The 7,056-nt window shown below is 45.5% G+C and overlaps 1 protein-coding gene across 4 annotated transcripts in view; it reads right to left on the minus strand.

Annotated features, from left to right (window-relative positions):
• LOC119187757 (protein NDNF) overlaps positions 1-1,739 on the minus strand; it is a 189,019-nt gene extending 187,280 nt beyond the window's left edge. For all 4 annotated transcript variants that reach the window (XM_075878840.1, XM_075878839.1, XM_037435836.2 and 1 more), the window contains exon 1: positions 1,424-1,739. The gene's annotated coding sequence lies outside the window, so the exon portion shown is untranslated. The remainder of the gene's footprint in view (positions 1-1,423) is intronic.
• Between the last annotated feature and the right edge of the window lie 5,317 nt (positions 1,740-7,056).

The raw sequence follows: 7,056 nt of genomic DNA on the forward strand, positions 1-7,056 counted from the left end.
AACTTTTGCTCATTCGACGCTTCATTATAGAGCGCACTTACTATTTCTACGATTTTCCGAAGGTGTTTCCAAAGATGACTGAAGTTCACTTTATTCTACAATACTGCTACACAAAGAAACAACTCAATATAATTAAAATTAACAAGCCTGGTTGCATCATTGTAGCATTTTTTTAAATTTTTTTTCGGTTCGTATATTATATCGCCATCTGACGCAAGTTCGCTTTTTCTCGTACTACTTCTTCAACCTGGGCGTGGTCACCGTGCGAATGACTTAAAAGCTTGTTCAGTGAGATGGTTACAATGTAGTACGCTGATTAGCTACACAACAAATCCGGTCGAGATCTGCAGCGCAAATGCTCCGATTCATGCACATTCAGCGGATCCTTTATTGATGAGATAGTACGCAGGGACGAATGAACGGTGCAATTGATTTATGTGATGCAGTACGTCATTCTAGTATTGGTAAAGAGGGTGCCCAAGTGCGATACATACCTTGCGTAATTAATTTTTTTTGTCAAGGACGGCGAAATAGTTCTACGTGTTTTTTTGCGGGTGATCACAACTGTACAACATGATGCAGCTTGCGCGTCTGTCTCGATGTAGCCGCATGCACTACAGCGCACAAATGGTGGTAGCCAAAGTGAACTGCAACACCTGGACTGCCCCGGTTTCACTCCGTCCCATGTCAATCAAATGCTAAAAACAGGGCAGAAGCACCGGTGGAATCTCAGCAGGCGCAGTTCGCAGCATCTGGCCGCGCGAGAGTCACACAGCAAATTGGACATAAACGTCACGGAGCAACAAAAAATAATAACGTAACAGGGGAAAAAAGGATATGTACTTGACGGAGTACTAGCTGCGCGCGTCAGAGCGCACATGTGGCGGGGCCTACTGCGTGTGCGCCGCCACGACGACTCGTAGCACTCATTGGATCTCCCCTTTAGTTGGCTCCGCCCCTGCCGTACCATGCTGTTCTGCGACTGCTTTAGCTTTGATCGATAGAGATCGATGGGAACACAACCCAACGACCACGTGCTCCCATTCCACTCATTCGACTGCGCCGAATTTCCTTGCTTCAGAAACGCGCGGTTTTTGAAGCAGAGAAATTTCGAAACATCACAACCATTCGATCACTTGAATCTCAGCTCTAAGTGATGCTGCATCGCTTTTTCACGGCAAAGTACGGTTACAACAAACGCGTGTGGGCGGTTTTTCTTGGTACTTCCAAATTCTCAGAGCAGGTTGAACAGCCTTCACGCCTTAAATCGCGCCTTTATTGTGATGGTCTCTAGCAGCCCCATTTTTCGCGGCTACCGCACTCAAAAACGGTCAGACACCTTTCAAGTGTCAAACATTTCTTTGCGGTGTCGACTCGCTCAAACGAAGAAACAGTACGAGCGAAGACAGAGGAGTGCGCTTACCGGCTCAGTGCAGCACCAGACGGCGAGGCATCCAGTAGTGATGGAGGTCAAGTCGGCACGCGCCGGCGTGTGGCGCGGCCGCGAGTAACGGTCCCGGCAGAAGGAGCACGTGCGCTCAGCGACGACGACCCGGCCGGGGGTAAACAACGACGCGGTGGCGGCGGCAACGAGCGGCGGTTTCGGCGGCTACAGCGGCCGTGCGTCCTGGCGCTCCGAGTGGGCGCGAGCGCATCAATGAGCGACGGCGAGTGCGCGCCACGGCCACAGACGGCGCTGCCTCCCCGCTGTCTGGCCTGCCCGGCAAAGCCCGGCACACACGACTCGTCTGGCAGGGCGGCCGTTGTTGTTTTGCTGCGTGCCTCCTCGCCCACCTCGCCGCCACCAGCACAACGCACGGTGGACCAGGATTAGAAGAGGACTCCGAAGGGAAGGGCCGCTGGCTCCCCATCTTCCGCGGCCGCGTCCATGCCCATCGCACGAGGAGCGCGTCGGAAGATGCTCGCTCATCTTCGCAGGCTCGCCGAACGAGGCTGATCTTAGTGGTCGGTCAGAGCGGGGTCCTTTGTGCACGCGCGCTCCGTTTCTCTTGACTAACGACAACACGCTTCCACGAACCAGGCAGCCGTACTTTGTCGTCATTCCTGCAGAAATGACATCACTCGGGTCGCTGACCGAATCGGGGGAGCTGAATGAAACATCGTAGGCCGTGCTGTAAAAACGGCACTCGTTCCACATTTCTCTCACTTTTTCCCCCCATTTCGTGTGTATCAGGTCAAAAGTGACTAGCAGTATTTCGCTGCAAGAGGACCATCCAAATGAGTAATCAACGTAACGTATTTATAAGCATCCGTATCATTTGAACGTATTGTGCAAAGTCACACCCTTTTCCCTAAGGTTGCCCACTTCTATGTATATACAACTTATCGAAAATGCTAGGAATAGAAGCACCATACATGGGAAGGAGAGAGAGAAAAGATGTGGAAGTAACGAAAGGTGGGGTGATTAACCAGAAGAAATTTCCGGTTGGTTATTCTACAGTGTGAAAGGTAAATTAGAATTATAAGAAGGAAATATACGCACATGTTTTACGAAAAATTGCAGGTTTTTTTTTTAAATATAACAAGCTTTTGTAGTTACGCACTTGCTGTCTTCCAAATGAACTCATCACCAGACGGAAACACTTCGCCGCTGTAGGTTCCTTCAAAAATATAATAATAGAAGCCTGTTAATTAGAACTTCAATAATATTACCTTCTGGGATTTCAAGCGCCCAAACCCCGATATGATTATAAGGCACGCAGTAGTGGACAGTCCGGAAGTTTCGCCCACCTAGGGTTCTCTAATCTACATACACCTAAATCCAAGTAAGTTAACATTTTACACATGAACTTGAACGGAGTCGTCATATGAAGATATTGTAGGGTGCCACAAACATTTCTCAGTTTTCGATATGCACAAAATTACGCGAAAATTTAAACATTGGCCTTTTATTCAATGCCCCAATGTGGACATTGTGCGCGCGCGAAAGGCAGTTGCAGTGCGGAATTTATCGTAATGAAGAAGTGACAACATTTGAATGAATTCATGTAGCAGCCTAGTCTGGTTATAAAAAACACGTTGTCTGTAACACGCAAGATAACAGCTTAATCTTTGCGTGTCAAGTGAAGCTATTATTATCTTATTTTCATAAGCACTAAAAAGTAAATGACTCTTACACTCGTGTGCAGTAAAAATCACCATAGCGGCCTTCCAGAATTTTACAATGCACGATAAATTGCGGTTTTCTCGCGGAGAGCGTGGAAGTAACCGATTTGTACCAAACATCACGTGCAAAAGTAGAATGATCCACTGGTGGCGCCTTCATGACTAACCGCTTTCCTCAACAAAATGCTGCAGCGACGCACCTTTACTCGAATATCTTCACGAAGCGCTCCGATGCGAGTCGCACAGCGGCCGCCTTTCCTGCACACCCGGCGTGGCCTGTTACCATAATTGGACGGTATATTAGGAATAACATTTTCAGTGACGCATCACTTCTTGAATTTGTGCGAAATTGAGCGTGCTTTCAGTTTTTACGTATTAAAAAAAACACGTTACATGTGCCGTATTGCAGCGCTCTCAAACGTTCTGTGCTTGAAAAAGGTCACAGTATTTGGCTCGGTGTGCTGCCTTGGCCAAATGGCGAAGATAGTGGTGCCGCGAGGTGACGCACATTTTGCTAGCGGTAACAAAAACAACCACCACTGCAGCTGATTATCGCTCTCATCAACCGTGGCGTGGTAAGCATTTCGTTTGTATGCGGAACGCTAGGAAGCACGGCAATCGTGACGTGGGTAGGTACTCCAGCGGGCATGTCACGTGGTGTTTTTTAGGGCATTCGCAATAAGCAGGAAAATTAAATTAATTAAGAGATACAACGTTAGGAACCGTCTAATCAGCCTTTTGGTGAACCGATCTATAATTTTCCGTCATATAATTTTTCACTAACATCCCTTCGTTGCTTCAAAAATTAATTAATTATGCTTAAATAGGTGATCAGGAAAAAAAAACAAAATTTTGTGTGACCTAAATCAGACGAGCGTAAGCAATACGCATTTGCTCGAATCATTACAGAGTGCGCAGGCATAATGTTTAAGCATGGCTCAATATTGTTGGGGCACCTTGTGTATATTCACGGTCTGTTCCTACCGGTAACAAGTTGTCTTTTCGTCCGCATTATAACTCTTCATAATTACATACTCCAGTACAGGTCATCAACATCATCAGACTGACTACGCCAACTGCAGGCCAAAGGCCTCTCCCACGATCCACCAATCAACCCGGTCTTATGCTTCCGGCTGCCTTGTTATATTTGCTAACTTTTCAATCTCATCGGCTCAACAAACTTTTTGTCTCCCCTTCGTGTGTTTGCCTTCTTTGCGAATCCAGTCAGTTAGCCTTCGTGCCTGCTTACGAGCTACGTGCCCGGCCCATGCCCATTTATTTTTCTTGAATTCAACTATTATATACTTAACACCAGTTTACTCTCTGACCCACTCTGCTCTGTTCTTGCCTCTTAAGGTAACACCTGTCATATTTCTTTCTATTACTCGCTGCGTCGTCCTCAACTTAAGTAGAACCCTTTTTGTAATCCTCCGGACAGGTTTCTGCTGCGTAGGTAAGTACCGGTAAGATGCAGTTATTATATACCTCCCTTTTGAGGGACAATGACAATCTACAATTCATAATTTGAGAATGATTGCCGAACGTTCTCTACCCCATAATTATTCTTCTAGTTACTTCAATCTCGTGGTTCGGCTCCGCGGTTAGTATACATGTCTTAAGTAGACGCACTCTTTTACAACTTCAAGTGCACTACTACCTCTCTCGAAGCGCTGTTCTCTTCCGAGGTTGTTGTACATTACTTTTGTTTCATGCAGATGAATCTTAAGGCCTACTTTTCTGCTCTTCTTGTCAAACCCAGTTCTCATGAATTGCAATACGTCTCCTGAATTACTCAGCTATGCATTAGCATCGGTGAAGCGCAGGTTACTAAGGTACTCTCCCTTGACTCGTATCCCTAACTGTTCCCATTCTGAGCCTCTTAAAGCCTCCTGTAAGCACGAGGTAGATATAGCACTGGGGAGATTGTATCCCCTTTGCTTACACCATTTTTTATTGGTATTCTGTCACTTTCATTATGAAGCACTACTCGTATAGTGGTAGTTGATCCTCTATAGATTTCTTCCAGGATGTTTATACATGCCTCATCGACGCCCTGGTTCCGCAGTGCCTGCATGATTGCTGATATCTTTACTAAATCAAATGCCTTTTCTTTAATGACTACGTATAATGGTTCGCTGTATTCTGAGCATTTCTCGATCACCTGATTGGTAGTATGAATGCACTTGATTCTTGAGCAGCCTGTACGAAATCGAGCTTGATTCTTTGATTGATTGAATGCTAACGTTGCCCTAACTGTGTTAGCAAAACTTTTGTAAATAGCTTGTATACGATGGAGAGCAAGCTGATCAGTTTGTAATTCTCCAAGCCCTTGTCATCACGTTTCTTATGAATTAAGATGATGTTAGCATTCTCCCAAGATTGTGGTATACCCTCCCCGTCAAGAGGCCCTTCATAAAGAGCGTGGCCAGTTTTTTTAAAACCCAATCTGCCCTCCGTCTTTCAGCTGATCAGATGCTACCTGATCCTCACCAGCAGCTTTGCTTTTTTCATTCACTCCAAGGCTTTCCTGACTTCTGTGACTACTGGTGGGATGTCATCCAGGGTACTGCTAGTTCTTGCAATATGGTCGTGCTTGTCCTGGCTACTTTACAGATCACGGTGAAATTCCCGCGCTACTTTAACTATCCTATCCATATTCCTTGTTAGTTTACCTTTCTTGTCCCTTAGTGGATATATCAGGTTTTTGGCTATCCCAAGTTTCCTCTTCATCATTTTGACGCTTCCTCCATTCTTTACATCATGTTAAACTCTCTACATGTTATACTTTCTTACATCGGATACCTTACGCTTAATATTCAACTTCGAAAGCTCTACCAACTCTATTTTATCTGTTGTACTTGGGGCTTTCATATTTTACATTTTTTAATGAGCATCTTCATCTCCTGGGACAGCTTGCTTGTGTCCTGTCAAACTACCCCCCTCCAACTTCCACTGCACATTCCGTAATGGTACTTGTCCGATTTTCATTCATTTAGTCAACACCACGGCTGGTTTCCTCAATAACAGCCGAGCATCTGTTCTGAAACGAAACTCTGAATTCCTGTATTTTCCCTATCAATGATAGCTCATTGATTAGCTTCTTGCGTATCAGTTTCTGCCGTTCATTTTTCAAGTGTAGGCGGATTGGAGACCTTACCATTTTATAGTTACTGCATCGTATCTTAGATACGCCAATGAACCCTCGGCCCTCAGTCACCAGCGGCAGCAAAACAACTGACCAATGTGGCGGTAAGATCTGCTACGCAGCAGAGGGTGCTAAGAATCTCCGGGTCTGGACAGGCTGCCATTGGAGCCTAAACTTGTCATCCTTTAACGCGAGAACCTTTCCTAGTGAGGCAAGTCTAGCTGTGCTTTCGAGGAACTCGATTGTACTAAATGGGATGTAATAGGGCCCAGTAAGGTAAGGAGGACATATTGGGCCTATACAGTGCTACAGAATTGGCACGTTCTTTGCTATCGTTTTTTTTTGGTTTACAGAAAAGATCTAGGCGTGGGGTGCCTTATCCACAGAAATATAGCATACATCATAAAGGAATACTATGCCTTTGTGTAAGAGTGGCAGGTATCGTAATTACCCTAATAAGAGGTAAAAGATGAAGGTAGTACAGGCCTACACGCCCACATACAGCCATGCTGGCGCCTCAGTTTAAAGCTTTTATGAAGACAGGAATCGGCAATGAGTAAGGTAAAATACAGTATACTATACTGATGGACGACTTCGGTGCCAAGGTAGGGAAGAAGCAGATTGTAGACCAGGCAGTTGGGAATTATGCCACCGGCACCAGAAATGCTAGAGAAGAGTTATTAGTAGAATTCACAGAACGCAATAATTTACGGATCTTGAATACCTTTTACCGAAAACGAGCGAATCGAAAGAGACATGAAGTAGCCCTAGAGGCAAAATTACGA

The sequence above is a fragment of the Rhipicephalus microplus genome, chromosome X (assembly GCF_043290135.1).
Source record: "Rhipicephalus microplus isolate Deutch F79 chromosome X, USDA_Rmic, whole genome shotgun sequence".
In the NCBI taxonomy this organism is placed as follows: Eukaryota; Metazoa; Arthropoda; class Arachnida; order Ixodida; family Ixodidae; genus Rhipicephalus; species Rhipicephalus microplus.